Genomic DNA, 17,649 nt, shown 5'->3' on the forward strand with positions numbered 1-17,649 from the left:
TCCACCCCAAGGTCCCGAGGTCCCAGGGCCTCGCTCGAGCGCGAGTCGGTGAAGGCAACAGGGAGGAAGGTTGCTCTCTATGGTCTTTCGGTCCAAATTCGGCAACTAACCTCCAGCGCCCGGCGGTTCCGGCGAGGGCGAGGGAGGGATTGGCCCACAGAACCCGGACGCACGGCCTCCCTAATGAACGCCGAAATGAGCCGCCAGCGGGAGAGTTCTTTCACTCGTGCGGAGGAGTTCGGTTCTCCGGCAGAAATCTCCCGGATGAACCCGGAACGGGTTGAATGGACCCTGTTTTCAGACACGGTATCCACTGGCGTCGATCTGATGAGATCCGTGGGATGACGGCTCCCGGCCGGCGGACGGCTGAATTCAAAATGGAGCCGCAGCCGCCATCTTGGTTTGCATACGGCGACGGGTTGCGGTCGACTGAACGGCGGGGCGAAACGTGTCAAACAAACAGCCGAACTAACAAAACCCGTACATTTCGTGGGACGCTCTCCCAACGCGTAACCCCTAACTGGCCACATTGGCACCGCTTGCCGGCTCATCCGTTCAACCCGTTGCCCTTCTCTTCTACTTCCAGGCGAATCACCGTCGTCCAAACGACTGCTCTTTGATTACCCGAGTCCATATTTGTATGGTAATTATCATCCGTCGCCGAGTGACGATCTGGTCGCTTTATGGTTCGGAAGTAACGGAACAGGTTAGTGCGAATCCATTACACTCGCCACTCGTCACACTCCGCCGTCGGGCGCCATTTTGTGCAGGGCAGAGACTAACAGTTTGTGTGCGTGTACTTTTTCGAATACCATTTTGATTGCGCTTTACCTGACCGGGCTTGAAGCTGGAAACAACGGTTCAAATGGTGCAGAAGAAACCAAATGACATTTCAGAAGTACCTTTTGCTTGCCATAAAATGCTCTTTGTCTGTCCTCTAAAATAATTTTTAGATCCATTCGAAAGTGAAAGATAATGCGTCTCCATTCGCTCCGGAAGTCGATCTACTATCTAAAAACCGGGCGCAATCTCGATATTTGTTACGATATTTTCGATTATATAGAACACGTTAAGGAGATATCAACTAAGGACTTTTCAGTACATTAGATCTCTTGCCAATTTGCAAGGATCACTTACTTACAGCGGAATGTAAATTAGACCACAACATATATTTAATTTATTTCGTGATTTAAGGTACATATCGGAGTGCATATCGAATTTGGTATGTCGGACCACACCAAAAAACCCTTTGTTTCCACGATTTTTGAATAATTTACCACAACATGTTTCTTCTATGTTCTCGGTTAAGCAAAATGTAAAATGTTGCCTAAGAATTTACTCTTTTTTGGTGCAATGATTTGCTGACAAAACCCAGAGCAATGAATCGAATGAGACCACCTTTCTTATGTCACGTATATATTGTGCAGTGTTAGTATGCAATGTGATGCCTCGTTCTCGAGCACGAACACTAGCTTTCCGAGTAACGTGACAGTCGAGAAAACTAATCCTAGACAAAAGCAAATAAACCCCACAACCACCGGGGGGAGTACAACCAGGTAGATCCGGCGGCTGCCAGGTTATCAAGCCCCTCCATGCATCGGTGCATGTTTCCAATGACACGCGAGTCCGTTGCAGATTGCCAAAGCGGCGGGGCCATAAAAACCGTACACCTCTCGGTGTCGGGCGATGATGATGAATTTACACTAGATATCCTAATTAGGCGTCCGTCAAGCGGCTCGTAACTCGAGGCTTTCGTCGAGCCAGTCTTGGCTTTGCCGTTCTCAAGACATTCTCAGGATGTTGGCGGGAAACTAGAATCCACCTCACGATCGGCTCCGCGTGGTGCTGATCCTTGGCGCCAGCGTTGGCGCGCTGTCCGGGACATCGTAAACACGGACTCGCGTGATAGTAACCTGCGCATAGAATGTGTTATGAAATGGGTTCGCGCCAAAGTGTCCTCTTCGCGGCGACGGCGTTGACACGTTGGCGGCTTTCGGCGCGTTGGTAAAATCCGAAACCAAAACAGTTTCCCCGACTCCGGTTACGGGTACCGTCCTAGGGGGCCACCATCATAGATTATTATGCTCAACCGCGCCAAGTGGCCGCGACTGCCGCCTTGCGGAGGGCCATCGAGCCACTGAAGACAACGACGGAAAGAGGAGATTTATGAATGGATAAATCTTATGCCGTACGTCGCCGTCGTCGCGCGGGAAAACGGCAAAATCGCACAAACGATGCTTTACCGTTGGTGGTGCTGATGATGATGATGATGACGATGATGGGTGTTGTGTTGTTGTCGTCGTGTGCCTTTTTTTACGCTCTATGTTTATGTTGCGCTGGCCCGAGACTTCCGGTCGTTCCAATCAACCACCGCCGCGCAAACGATGGAGCGGGTTCTGCGTTATGGCGCGTTATGTTGCTGCTCGTTATGGGTCCACCGGTCCGAGAGGCATCGCAGCCACGCCACAGGACTCTCACCCCTCCCCGGGCCGCGACTTGGGGCGAGTAGCGCGGCGCAGTAGAGGACAACTTGTAGCGCTCCGGTAATGAGCTCCGGTGTTCCCGGCGAGGAAGTCGTGGAACTTGGCCGGCGCAGAACCGCGGGGATGTTGTGCGTTGGCGTACCGTGAGTTGGTTCTAATTTCGCGCGCCCAAAACAGTGCGACCGAGGAACCAGTAGCCGGTGGAGTACCGTTCTGGAAAAGGTCTGATGTGTCTGAAGTGCGGGAACACGAAACAAGACTCGCAGCCGTCCATCGGATCGGGGCCACTTGGGGCCTGTACCGGGGAGGTGGGGAGTTGCAGTTTATTGTTCGCTGTTGTTCCCGCGGCTGTGCTGTTCGTTTGGTGCTCCCGGGATGGCGGGAACGGCGGTCTGCGTGTGATTTGCGCGCCAACCGAGCAGCGCGCCGCGAAGCTGGCGTGGGACTGAGGGTCATAAAATTTCATGCTGCACCGCGGACACCTCGCTGGATGAGGTTAGAGACGTGGATGAAAGTTCGTTTGAACGCGTTGTTTACTGATTAATTGTTTGTTGTCCTGTTGATGGTGGAGAGATTGTGCTTTTCAGACCTACTACAGACAGCCGAGTAATTAAATCAAAAATACTACACAAAAAATTTGCAACTGAATTGTATTTTACTATTCAAAATAATCAATTCATAAATGTTTGTTACAATCGAATGCATTGAGTAGATCCAAAGCAGCGGGTTATGAAGCTTATTTCGACCTATCTACGAATCCTAATCCTATTATTATTTAACCTTAATAACAACATGCTATTATTTTATTACATTGCAGAAGCAGAGCCTCTTATGCAATAATACACTTTTTCGTAAACTGTTTGATTCCACAGAAATGATTAACAATAATCTAACTAAACTAAACTAAACTACATTATCGACTAACTAAAAATGACAATAATTATTTTAAAAAAACTTAGAAAGCAGTCGAAAGCAACCACAAAAAAACATTGAAAAAGCCCTCGTATACAGTGATGTACTTCTACTTAATGGTTACAATATGGTTATTAGGTTTTCTTGAAAATTACTCTAAACTCTTTTGCCTTATTGTGGAACTTACACTCCGCCACTCCGCTTAAAAGAAGCTGAACGATCAGCATGGAGCAGCGTGCAGAGTATTTTTTGATGTGCCATCGTCTCGAAATATCAACAAATTTGATCAATTCCCATACGGTTCCAACGCTGGGCGGCAATCGTCCAAATGTCAATACAATAAACCCAAAACGGAAACGATACTCGGGAATTTGCGTCCACTGGTGAATGAAACAATAAACGCCCTGAGCTCCGAGACTGCTTTATGGCCCCGAAACGTTCGGCTGAGTGAGTGATAATGATCTTGTCTGATTAAAATTCTAGCCATCAAAGTCCGAGAAGCATGAATAATTTGGCACATCATTGGGCCGAGCCGGGGCGAGCTGCCCGGTGAGATGGGCGACATAAAACAATCGAACGAACGCATCGAAATCTTAGACGCACTGATTTATGCACATAATGCTCGGGCGTGTGTGAGGAGTTCGCGGAGACACGCCGCTCCGTCGGGTCACATGGGTTGTCACAATTACGATTAGAAGAGATCAACTTTAAAACTGAAACGAGACACTCACGCCAGACTGACTTCATCGTTTTATGATCGTTTATTTGGTTTTTGGGCAAAATGTTCATTCAAATTTTTCCGGTCACACGCCCAAGACGATCGGACCTGACCGGTATACCAGTTACTTCACGTTCCAGGCATGAGATTTACTTAGAAAAATGTTGGCCGCTTTCGCTTCCCCGATCCGATCGATCGTTCGCCAAACATCATCATCTAACCGGGCCCCGTCGGTTTCGAGACGGCCCCGGGAAGCCTCAATCGTATCTAGAGGATTATCTATTCCGATTCCGAACAGCGAACTCGAAGGCAAATGTCAACGGCTATAAATTAAAATGGGAATAAATTTTCTCGCTCACCCTCGCACCATAAGCCCGGCAGTCAAGACGATGCGGCTGCGGCCCTGTTTCGCGGACAGGTTGGGCAGGCACAGCGAGCGCGGTCCCTCTTCTCGCTCGCTCGATCGCCGACGGGTCCTGTAGCCGACGGTGAAATCAACCTCGATGCTTATGCAGCAATCTTGAGCGAATGCTCTCTGCCAGCCACAGACCACGCCATCTGTCGGTGGAGGAGCAAGAGTCCTGTTTAGAATGCTTACGCTTGATCCTTCACCCGAAACGACCCCCAAATCGAGTACTTTGGGAAACGACGAATCGGTTGAGCTAATTTTCTTCCTTGCACGTTGAATATTTCTCACGAAAAAGCCGATCCAAACAAACAGCTGGGCCGCGCGACGCGGCTGGTCGCGGCGTTAAGCGTAGAAAGTGTCATCCGCGTTTTCAGCGTTGGAAAGCGCTGAGGTTTTGGAAATTTGATCCGCCCGCCGTGCTAATTCCCCACCGACACCGACTGTTTATGGTTCGCATTGCCCTTGAAAAACAAGATGTTTGAAATCTTTTACAACATCCTTTGGCATCGTGAACGATCTTGCGCAAAGTTGTGATAGGGCTTTCGGTGGAGGTCAAGTACTTTGACCACAACATGGACGCTGCAATTGATAATATCCGGTTTGTCCAATTGAAAGGGTGGGCTAATTATTGTCTTACGGATCATATTTTACAATACTTAATGAAATTTAAAATGATTAAATCTGAATTGCACCATTTCCATTCGCTGCAAGCACTGCAACGATCACTACAACAACATTTAATTAAGACCTATAAGAATTGTTTTTGGGTAGTTAAACAACTCAAATCAGTTCCTGATCATCGTACATCGATTCCAAATAGTTCGCTATCTGTTGGTCACATTGGTCAAAAGTAATTTTCATAAATAACCCGTGCACTTGGGCATGACGAAAGAGTTACTTCATCATTGAAGATTAATAGATCACATACGCAAGTGTCTTTAAAAGCACAGATCGCTCAGATTTGAACCGAGAAATGAGTTCTGTCGCAACCCAACCCGGAACACCAACGTCTCCGGTTTTGGGGACACCCCGCCATTCAAGGATCACAAGTGTGTAAGACCCAATCCGACACAGATATGGACACAGTTTTTCTTAAGTGGATCATATTATTCATCGCGCCCCAAATATGGCGCCCGCGGTCTTTACTCTTCCCGGCTCTTCGGTTGGGCTTATCTTACGCCGGAAAGCTTAACAACTTCTCCATTTATTGCCGCAATATCTGTCGGGCCCGTCGGTTGGCGACCGTCGCACGTGGCACAAACCAATTACTTAAAATGGACCAACCGAGCCGGGCCGAGTTTGATAACGCCAAAAAGCCAACAGTGTTTACTCCACTCCACTCCACTAGCGGTCGGTGGTGACCCAAACAAGCCCAACTTTGTTGCCGCACGGAGAGGCAACACCGAAAACCATTTCTCTAATGTGTCGAAGATTTACACGATGAACAGCTTTATGACGCGTCGTAAAGATGATCTCCTAATCTGCGGTCTCGTAGCGAGCGCCAGTTTTGCCCGAAAATACGACCGGAAAAGAGTCCAAATGATGATATTTGAATCCACGACGCTCCGATTGAGACAACTTCCAAAAATTCTGCTCGTTTGGTGGACTGTGTTTTGTTTCTTCTGATGATCCTGTTTCGGGAAGGTCCATCTTGCGATCGATTCATAATGCGAGTTGTAACACACATTTTTTTAAATCTGCTCGCCAACAGATTACAAGCCTTTTTTCGGTCGTGAATATTGATGACGGAGCCGTAAAATTGTCCGTAAAACGCTTACAGTTTTGTGCTCAAATTAATATCGATAAAAGAAACAGGAAACAAGACCAAATCTACACTAAAAAGACGATCGTGTACTAATCGCATTATGGAGTCGATAAAACCCCGCCGCACAGATTATGCTAATGAAACAATAGATTTACGAGCTAATTTATGATCGAAAGTCGTAAGATTTATTTTTATAGATTAATTATCGAAACACGCCGCGTTGGGCAAACCCTGCCGTGGTGATTTTGTTCCAGGCATTTTAAGATTAGATCGTACGTGCCCGGCTTCAACTGGCCACTTGTGGCACGCCTTGCACTTGCCCGACGGCTAAAGATGATCTTCGCTCGACCTGGAGCGAACGAACCGCGCGAGGAGTTCTTTGGCGACGTTCGCGTTCGGCGGCACTCGATGGAGCCGCGGGTTCTTCAAAACCCCCTAGACCTTTGCCGGCGGAGTGGCTCATTTGAATGAGTTTATGGTAAAAAACAAAACCCCTCCAGGAAGACTATTTTACGACATGCCGCAAAGGGGTGACATCATAGATGCGATCAGTGCTTTTGTTTCCCTTCCCGAACGGGGCCGAAGTTCGGGCCGAATGTTGGGAAAGCAAATCCGAGTCCATGGGCAATGATCGATCTCTTGCAATAAGCCAAATCACCAATGTTTAGGGATTAAAACGAATTTGTGTATTTTGAATCTATGAGTTTGATTTAAAACCTTAACGAACTAATTGAATTTAACGGAAAGGTAAACAACGTTAAGCCAATCGGTATGAAGTTGCTAGTTATTTATCCCACAGCAGACACCGATTTATTCGTGCCCGCGATCCCTGTGTGTGGGACCAATAAAATCGCAGGCTTATTAAGCACACACCTACCATAAATAAGCGCCACAAACAACACTATAATTTTGTAATAGTTCAGACCTTACAATGGAAAACGGTGTGCGCCGTGCGGCAATTAGCTTCACACACCTTCACGCTCAGGACTCAAGCTACGGCTCCTATGCTGTCTGGCCCGATCGTTGCGGTCCAAACGAATGGCGACGATTTATTCGAGTACCCCACAAGTCCCACCTTGGCACAGCCGGACCTTCAACGGTTCGGCCGTCGATGGGGTGCACACTATCGGGAAACATTTTAATTTTGATTCAATTAATTTCAATATAAATAGCGCTGCATGCTAAACGTGCCCTCCGCGCGAGCCTCGGCCGGCCCCTTGGTTTGCCGCCATTTGTGGCCCATATTAATTTCCTCGTTGTTGTGGGTCGTCGCAACGGCCCATGCGGACCGTGCCCGGCTCGGACTGTCCGCGATCGTGTAAGTACACATGTTCCGGTGCCTGCGGTTCACGGAGCCAAAGAGCGTAAGAGTAATGGGCAGCTTTGCTGCGGCGTTCAGATTGTTGTCGCCGAGAGGGCGGCCCAACCGAGTGCGTGGCTTGCATTCCCTTGCTTTTTTTTTTCTCCGCTCAAGTCCTGCGATCGGTAAAGTCCGGTCCCGGCCCGATACGTACATATTGGATTACGTTTATTCACATTACCGATCTCATTAAAATTGCATCGCTTCTTGCCATTCGCCACGGCACCGTTAAATGAACGAATTCGTTCCGAGTCCGAACCAAGTCCATTTTAGCTTCGCTTTTCTTATAAGCCTACGGCTTAAATCTTCTTCGAGTCGCGAGCCGCGGTGCAACGATGACCTATTAATGGGCCGCCTGTTTTTCACTCTACGCTACGAAACTAGTAGACACGCGAATAGTTCCACTTAAAATGCACCCCGAGCTCTCGGTTTTCGGTGCCACACTGGACATGGGTGATCGTAAAGTGTCTCGTAAATTGTGCTAATCTATCTCGGGTCGAATTTAACCGCAGTCAGGGTTTTGTTGGAAGGTGTCTTTTCGAAGGTTTTAGTGACAGTTTACAAAACGATCCGCGTTGAGGTCTTATTTACAATGACACATTTTTTAAACTCAAAATAGTATGAGATTAAAATATTATTGTCTTCGTTTTGGCGACAACAATAGGTAAAGACCCAAGGGCTAAACATCACCCATCGCCGGGAATTGATCAACAAGTTAGCACACAGGTCCAGCGACCAGCGATCACTTATACGAAGAGTAAACAAATAAACAAACATCGTACAATATTGACCCATACTCTCCGAATGTTTATGGCCGCCCGACAGCATTGGCGTATCCCTTCGACCGTAGCCCGGGACTCATTAGCGCAGTGATTGGGAATTAAGTGATCGTGTGGATAATTTAATTACTGCGAAGCATGTTCTGCTCGCCGTGCATCGCAAGATCGTGCACCTGGTCGAGGTCATCGAGGTCCCAGTGAGTGAGACTTTCGGTTCGGTTAAATAATATGAACGCGAATTAATGTGCACCATAAGTCCACCGAATGGTTAGTTGTGGTGACTTTACGATACCTTAGTACGGTAATTAACCTGTAAGCGTGGCAGAATAGAGAAGGGTAGAGATGACTTACGAAGCCTTGAGACATTTTATTTATTTATTTAAACGGTCGCAAATGCAAATAGAAGATTGTTTGGCGTATGTGTGTGACTCCGACTAACTCGTAGTTCCTTCCTTTTCGAAACGTTACGTAAAACCACTGGCGCCGGCCCTGACCGCCCTTAGGTTTACTAGCGCGAGCTGCGGCGAGCTGCCTACCCTACGAAGCTTCGTCAGACTTAGCGCCACGGCCGGAAATGCGTGGGAACTGTCATACAAAGCCACATACCATTAGAAGAGGCTTGGCCCTCTGCTCAGTGGTGTGGAAAAAAATAAAATCTTGAAACAAACTTCAAAACTCACCGCTGACTGCGTAGGATGGGCAGCGTTTGGCGTTCGTTGCGCCATTCCCGCGCTACAGGTCTGTCCATCGAACTCATCGAAATGGTGAAAATCTTGCTTTTTCCCACCAACCCCTAGGCCGTGGATGGCCATTTTGGTGTGGCTTGAACAAAACAAACCCCCCGTACCCAAAAAAAAGCAAATGGCCGCCCGTGCCGACCATCGAAGCATCATCCACACCCGCGCAAAAGTTGTCCGGCGTCCGAAAGTGGTTCCGTCCAAAACTGGCGCACTCCGGATCATCCGGACCATTTTCGGCGACGTTGAATTTCTCGCCCCGAAAACGATCTCTGCCGGGGCCCCGGGCGCGAGTCACAACATGGCCGCACAATAATTCTAAAAAGGCAAAAAATTCATCATTTCCAAGGAATCGTATTTTCTCGCGCCAATTGCCGTTGGCCGTAGACGGCCGTTTCGGGCCGAAAATGGACCATAATTGTGGCGCCGTGAAATCCGGTGACCGTAGAGACAAACCGTGGCTGTTGGGCAGTCAAAACGAACCTTCACATGCGTAAAACTAAATATTTAATGGACCTGGGCACGCTGAATGCAGTGAAAACACTGTCAGGGGACCTTACGGTGGACAAATTGCTGCTTTCATTGTTTGGCGAATGTCAAGGATGAAGCGAAATTGTTGAAAGAACAAGTCAAGGTAAAGATAGTTTTCGGATGTGCTTAAAACAAATAAGAGGTTAATGCAAAATGTCAAACAAAAAGGATAACAAAATGTTAGAAAAAAGAAACATAATTAAAATGGATAAGGAAATGTACAAGACTTAGTGTAAAAACTTGAAAACAAACAACAATAAAAGAACTGTTAACCAATGAAATAGTTCCATAAATCTCTTCAAAAACAACACAAACAATTGAAAATTGTTGCCTTTTCTTAAACAAAAAGTTAAGAAATTCGCATATAAAAATTTTTATTTCAAAGAGAAACAAGTATGATCCACACCGTGTTGTAGATCAACAACAATATAATTTACACTACAAAACTATGACGGTTGACTTTTTGAATTAGTACAAATCACTTCTTAAAGCAAAAATGCCCATTGTTATAATTGACCTAGGCATAAAGCTTCAAAATTAATACTTTTTTCAACTATCACAATTTATTTTACAAAGAATATAAGTCATATTGCATGTTGTTCAATAAGTTGTTGTTGAAATGTTGAAAAGTTTATCTTTGAAAATAATCCAAGAAACAAAACCATTGCCCAATGCCCGCCGTTTTCTCGTTCTAAAATGAGTTACCACGAGTAGATACCAATCCCTGGGTTTGAGCCTTATCTTGTTGAATGCCTCGTCGTGATCGTGATTTCATTCAGTTGCGCCGCGTATCAATCAACATCATCAACACCATCAATTGGATTACCGAGATAAGCTTTCCGAGCTGTGCATTGGCTAAGACGGCAAAAGCGCCCACAGCCTTCTGGTTCTGCAACGGCAGTCGGCTCCGGCCACACAAGATTTATTATTTCTTCAGTAATTCCGGATCAATCGCAAGGTGGCGGAACCTGTTTAGCATTTAAATTTGTCATAAATAATACGGACCGTGCGTACGTTACAGTAATATCGGTTGCATACGTTTAACCGCCCGAGCCGGCCATTATGCTGCGGAATACTAAACGCCGCGGCGTGACTCAAGGCTTAAGCCGTCCGGCGGGGGCATGCGTAGGAAGCGCGGCTGATATCAAGGACAAGCATCGTTGAGGACAATTAAGCAAAAGTGCGGCATAAACGCCGATCCGTGCGCTTCCGTCGATCGCGTCAGGTGGAACCAGGGAGCCGCTATACAAACAGGCACCGCGACTAAGCCCAACCCAACCGAAGCCACGCTGTATGGGCGTGTGGGATGATTGGACCCTCTCGATGTCCATGGCGGCGGCGGCGGCCGTATGATTTTATGAATGAAACCATCGTACGCAACGCACGCCAGACTTGCGCAACGGACCCTTGAAGCCGTCAGTCCGCGCGAGTGATGGTGCCACGGCGCACGCACCTCCTGACTGACGGCTGGCCGACCGACCGACCGTCCGACCATTTTTTTATGAATGAAAGCAAAAAGGCTCCGCACTGGACCGGTCCTCGTGAGGCCAAGGATGTAGCCCGAAACGGTGTCGCTCGGACCGCGCGCGCGGCCACCAAACCGTGTTGCAAACACAACCGCCGTCAGTCGCCTTCGAAGCCGCGGCATTAGGATTCCCCTTGCCCCGGGCGAATGTGGTGCAAAACGCCGAGCCAAGCAATCGGCCTGCAGTTGGTGGGCCGTACGCCCTGTCACTGTGCGCAAGCGCGAGCAGGAAATGTAGGGCACGGGCGCTTGAACCCCCCCGCCACGGCCAGCTCGCCGAACGACCGAAGGTCTTCCGCAGGGCTCTGGCCGACCGGACGGAGCCCTTTAGGGGTCCGTACCATGTCCTAGGCGACGGTGCAGGGTGCAGTTGTATAATTTATTAAATCACTTCCCGTCGCCCACACTCCGAGCAACTCCCCCGCCACCCCGCCCCACGCCACGCCATCGTTAGATCGCCTCCCACGTGCGGGGTCAAACCGTTACGACGGGTTGATTTCATTCATGAAAAATATTCATTCATCGGTCGCCGTTGCATAGCGAGGCTGATGAGGCTGAGGCAGGCTGTGAGGTAGCTGGAGCCCAAACTGGAGGCTGGCGACAAATGGCGACGACCCCCTCTGGGGACCACCGCAGGACCCCCGCTCATAGTTGTGCACTTTATGGACTCCTCGCAGCCCACAGCATATCCGATCAAAGTAGGGTGGCTGCATCGATGTTTGTTTTCAGTTTCTCGCTCTCCCTCTCTCTCGATCTAACTCTTGCTCGCTCACTCTCTCGATCTCTCTCTCGATCTCTCCCTCGATCTCTATTGCTTCACGCGGAGTAGTTTGTGAATGAAATATTCAAATTTTCATCAAACGGCCGAGTCAAGTTTCTAGCGTTTCTAGCGGCCGTAAAGCACCGAGAAGCGGCCAGACACACACTGCCACACAGACGGGCACACGGGCACACAGGTCGTTGGATTAAAAATCACGAAACCGTTTTGCTCGATAGGCAGCGTCAGGCGAGTGGCTTCGAAGATAGATGGACAGATACGATCGAGATGGAGAAATCCTGTGGCCGTTATGGCCCGGCCTAGGCTGGGCCAGGTGGTTGGTTACCTGATAGACGGCCGATGAGCTCAAGTTCCCTCAAACATCGCACAGCGAGATCAGCGAAGCATTAATTGTAAGCAGATGAGAATAATTGGTCACGCCTCATTAATCATGCCGAGGACTGCGTTGGAGGATGGTCACTATCTGTAAAGCTAACGCCAGATACGGCTATGCTTCAGATAAGTCGTTTAATGAGTCTCCCACCGTACGAAGTTGAAGGTACAAGTAGATTTATTTAGATTTCAAAATTAATCAAAAGGCTTTAAACGGTCCCACTTGCCGTTCGTTCCGTCGTTCTGTTTTACGTCTAATGGGTCTACTACATGGTTTGGAAACTAACGAACTTTTCCGATCATTTCTTTGACTGCTTTGTTCGGTTGTTGACGATCTCAAAATCCTTCAATAAAACATTGTTATTTTCTGCTCATTTGATTGCTTCTCATCAAGCTTCGGTTATCCTCGTTCGTGTTGAATCTGTTTCAATGCCATTGATAAAATAATTGATGTCGATCGCCAGTCTCGCGAATGGCGGAGCTACCTAGCGCATAGTTAAAGCCCTAGCAGTGAACCAATCCTGCTGGCTTGTGAGGCAATCGCTCGCTGCCATCGCTGCCCTATATGGGCCTCCGCGTCGTTTGTCAAATCCGAAACACCTCCGCAAAGTATCGATCACGATCGGGCGGTGGGCTCCTAGCCGCTCCCTCCAGCGACCGTCGCCGATGATGCCAGGGAGGCTGATGGTGATGAGAATTTCCTAATAACCTGATCAGCCCGCTTGCACCGGAAATGGATGCCGTCATCGGGCGCATCTAGCTGGCCCGGCCGAAACGTCTCGCCGAGCCGAGATCTTACCGATTTACGGCGCGCTCTGACACATTGCCGTTAGTTTCGTTCCCGTGACCGTGTTCGTCCCCATTACCCGTGGTAATCTTCCGGTTTTAATGTCACCCCGCGCGAGAGATCTCGGAACACCCGTGGGAACTCCGAACCGGTGGAAAACTTTGCGGAACCATCGGCGTAGGTAGGCATGGCTCAATCACGGCAGGGAGGGTGGTACATTTTCAGGTCCACTTTTGGTCAATTTTCACTCTACACCACAAATCAAATTCGGTCCACCACAAATCCATTGGCTAATTGAATTTCCGAGAAGGGCCCGCTATAAATCTTTGCGAACCACCCGTCGGGGTTTGCGATTCGGCGTTCGCCGAACGGCTGCGACGCCCTATTGCGGTTGGTCATGTCGGTTTGGCACCCCCGAAAAAAAAACTAGGACCCCGGGCAGCGGGCGCCTCTTTTAGTTATGTTTTAATTATCAGCAACCGCCCCCGGAATGGCCACCGGCTATGCAAATGGGCCGCCCTCGGCCCATTCGGCCCAAAGGATTAAACATGGTGGCACCCACCACCGGTTCTGCGCCGTGAGGAAGAACCACGCGAGGGGACCACGAATCGAAGCGCCATCTATCGCGCGCCTACGCACCACTTACCGGCAACGTCCTCATCATCATCATCAACAGCAGCAGCAGCCGCAACAGCACCACCATCTGCAGCGCCATTTGTCACCTGAACTTCCCGCCATCGAGCCAGTGTGTCGATTGAGACAGCGGACTCCGGGTCCGGACCGAACTCCAGAAGCCATTCGCTCACTCAGCTCTCACTCAGGTCGGCACAGTAGCACTGGCAGGAGAGCCTCAATCGCTCGCCAGTGTTGGTGGCCGTTCCGCGTGTGGTGGTGCGCCCGGTGGTCCCCGGCGTAGGCGTTCACGTGCCTAGCCGCCGCTAGTGGAGCCTCGCCGTCGCCCCGTAGTACCCCGGTGTTTGATTTCATTCACAAACTCACAGCCACCAACACCAACATCGGAGACTCGGGCGGCCTTAAAACGGCTCCATCTCCGCACACCTACACTCTGCTGCGGTGGATGCTGCGGCGCCGGTCGACGCCGAGGTGTTTATGAATGAAACCCACACCGGCCCCGAGTGGTGGTAATGGATCGGCCCAGCGCACACACCGCACGCGCAGCGGTTGGCCTAGCCACCCTGCCACGTCCGCCCCGTCCCTGTCAGTGAGAAGTACGAAAAACAACGCTCCGGTCCCGGTATGCGTGGGCTCACAGACCCACGGCTGTTCGCGGCCGGCCGAGCCGAGGGCTGAGGAGTGCCGGAGACGGAAGAGTTGATTGAATTAACGAGAAACAATCGGCCCGATGGGGTCCCCCACACCCGGGAGACTGTTTAGATCGAGCGCCCGGACCTGACGCTTCCGTTTGACCACCAAATGTCACAATCCGAGCCATCCAGGACACCCGGCCCTGCGGTGAACTTTAGCCAACTAGTGGCCACGAGGTGATGCTCCTGATCCTTTGACAGGTGGATGAAATTCTCGACCGCAGATGCCGAAAACTTCCCGCGACCGTGACAAGGACCATTAACCTACCACCAAAGTATTGTCTCTCGCGGAACCCTTGGTGACCTTTACCCGTTGACCCGGCGACTAGCAAAACCATAATAGAATGGAAATTTATCATCACCTCCCCCCACACCGGGTCCGGAAAGGATGTGCGAAGTGTGGCGAGACAAAAAACCAGGGACTCCATCCCAGCTCCCATCGTCGAACGTCGTCGAAATTAAAGCCTACATTAAAGCGAGTCCCCGAAGCCACCGCGGCCACCACCTGCCAAAACATGTCTGTGCGCGCGCGCGCGTAAACCCTGGTGTGTGTGTGAATTATGAAAAGAGATTTAATTAACAGCGTAAGACGGGTGGACCGGGGGCGCCTTCGGGGGCGCCCACACACGCGCCGCTCGCCAATTCATTCACAAATGCTTCCTAACGACGCCTCCGCACGGCCTCTTGTTTTCGGCCTGTTTTGGGGCTCCCAGCTTCCCGTAGAGGCCCCTAGGGGAACCTCGCCCAGGAAGCATCCACTCCATGGTTCGTGGCAGGATCAGGGGACGCCAAGGGACTACCACGTGTCGAATACCAAAAAATGAGGTCACCCCGTAGGCGTGGGTCGTTGATGAGTTGATGCCGAACCTTTCCGGTCCGGCGGGTCCACGAGCGGGCGATGTTAGCGATAGCACCAGGATACGGCAGTGTGGGGCCTAATCCTAACGACCTTTACAAAATGGCCTTTGGCCTTTAAAAAAGATGGAACGCAGCAACAAGTGGCCGTCCGCTTCGATTATGGCCGACGGCTCTGCGGAGCCATCCGGTTCCGGTTTGCATCCTTTTCGGGTGCGCTATTTGAATCTTTCCGTTATGCCCAACCCATTGGAGACTGGGCTGTCCGATGGCCGAGCGACCCAGATGTCAACAGTCCGTTTTATGGCTATGGACCGGTCGGAGTGATAAAACCAAGGACCTAGAACACTCTACTCGGCCGGCCGGGTCAGCCGTGTAATGCACCTCATTAGCGCAACCTTGCGGCACATTAATTGCCGTTACGTCCGTCCGCCGCAACGGCATTCCCCGGGATGTCACGGGGCGTACGATTTATTTAATTTTCTTGCCATAAAAGTGACATGGCCGGCTTATGATTTTCGAGCATGTCGGTGGCCTAGAACGGCTCGTTCTGAGCCGGAGCCGGAGCCTGCGCCAGCGCGATCGATGCAACAATTTTGCTAAATCTCGTAAAAGCTGTCCGGCCCAAGGGTTCTCATCGTAAAGTGTGCCTAGCGAATGTCGACGTCTGGGCCGTCGACGATACCGTGAGGTGAGCAATAAAAGTAAGCGAAAACCGCGCGAACCTTTCCACTCCGAGCGAACGATTGGTTGGCCCTGGCCACAACCTGTCACGTAAGCGACGAGACCGTGTGGCAGGCCCCCGGGGTGGCAGCCGCAGCCGGAGCGCGATCAGGACAGGTCTTAAAACTCTAATTCCATCACCTCGCTAACTGTGGGGCTGTGGGCTTTCCCGGAGCACCGCACTTCGCTTCGCCGTGACTCCTATGATGCCCCGCTAATCGATTGCAAATGAGTGAAATTTCATTAAAACAGACACACGTTCGCCGCATAACCGGATCCGCCGGCGACTTAGTATGGGACTCGCGGTGTGAGCTCGTTGTAGCATAATGGCACACACTTTCAGCCTCACTTCGCTCACCTCACGACACGGTGTTGCGGCGCTTGTTATTAAGTAAATTACTTCATCAGGCAGTCTGAGTTCTAAACTTTCGATCGGTTTTAGTACACTCGTACTAAAGTACTGAACGGTGCCGACATAGCTTGAAAGTCTGGCCTCCATTAGTCCCTTCCGATCTTCGGTAGTATCGACGGGCGACTAATGCTCACCCGGAGCCCGATTACCTATGGGACCAGGAAACAAGTGAAGGCCGATCTCGGGATCTTGGCGGCTTACGTCGCGTCTGGTGCCCCGTTTGGTGCGACTCACTTATCTTAAGCGACTCGAGCGTCACGAACCCTATACGCGCGCGGAGAAAGGACGTCTGAGCGCACATGTGCAAACACATTTGAATAATTAACCCGCCAGCTCCAACCTGACCAACGACCCAACGAGAGAGAGAGGGAGCGCGAGATGGAAAAAAAGACATCCACACGACTTTATCTGTAAGCGCCGAGCCACGACGACCCGTTTTGGGGGCCCATCATGCTTAAACGGTCCGAAAGTAGGCATTTTAATGCATTTCCAAATACCTGAAGGTGAGGGTTTCCAAGGTCCGGGCGAAAGGAATCCCAATCTCCCCGCGTCAGGTACCCCCCCGGTCAGGTGGGTAAACTTCTTAATTCGTCTGCGTTACGTGTGGTGCGCCAGTGGGTACCGCGTGTGATAAGAATGCCTAATGGACGCCCGGGCTGGCGGCACGTTTCGATAGCGTGGTCCTGCGTGTGTCGCCTCCAGGCCGCGTGAAAGCGAAAACCGATGGCTTTCGGTTTTTCTGACAGCTGTTTTCAATCTCGGAAGCACCGATTTTGCAGGTGCCCCCAGGCGATATGTCTGTGGCTTAAGGAACGGCGATGGAGGACACTCGTGGGAATAAATCATTGGAACAGTTAAATCATCCACTCGACTCTAAGTTTGGAGATGGTGCAATCGAGACCGGAGTCACTCTAAAAACCGAAGATCAAGCAAAGAACTTGTCATCAGAGAGCTTAAACAACTATTGGCAATTTTTTAACTTATTAGCATTAGGACATTATAAATTAGTTACTTAAGAGGGTTAATTCGACATTAAACTATGATAAATAGGACTAAGTAGAGATCTTTAGGATAGAACAAGATTACTTGATGGAACTAGAGCAACTTCAGGTGGAGTGAAGTTGCTCTAGTTCCATCAAGTAATCTCCATGTCCTCCACAAACCTAGGCAAAATGTCT

The sequence above is a fragment of the Anopheles cruzii genome, chromosome 3, assembly GCF_943734635.1.
Source record: "Anopheles cruzii chromosome 3, idAnoCruzAS_RS32_06, whole genome shotgun sequence".
NCBI lineage: Eukaryota > Metazoa > Arthropoda > Insecta > Diptera > Culicidae > Anopheles > Anopheles cruzii.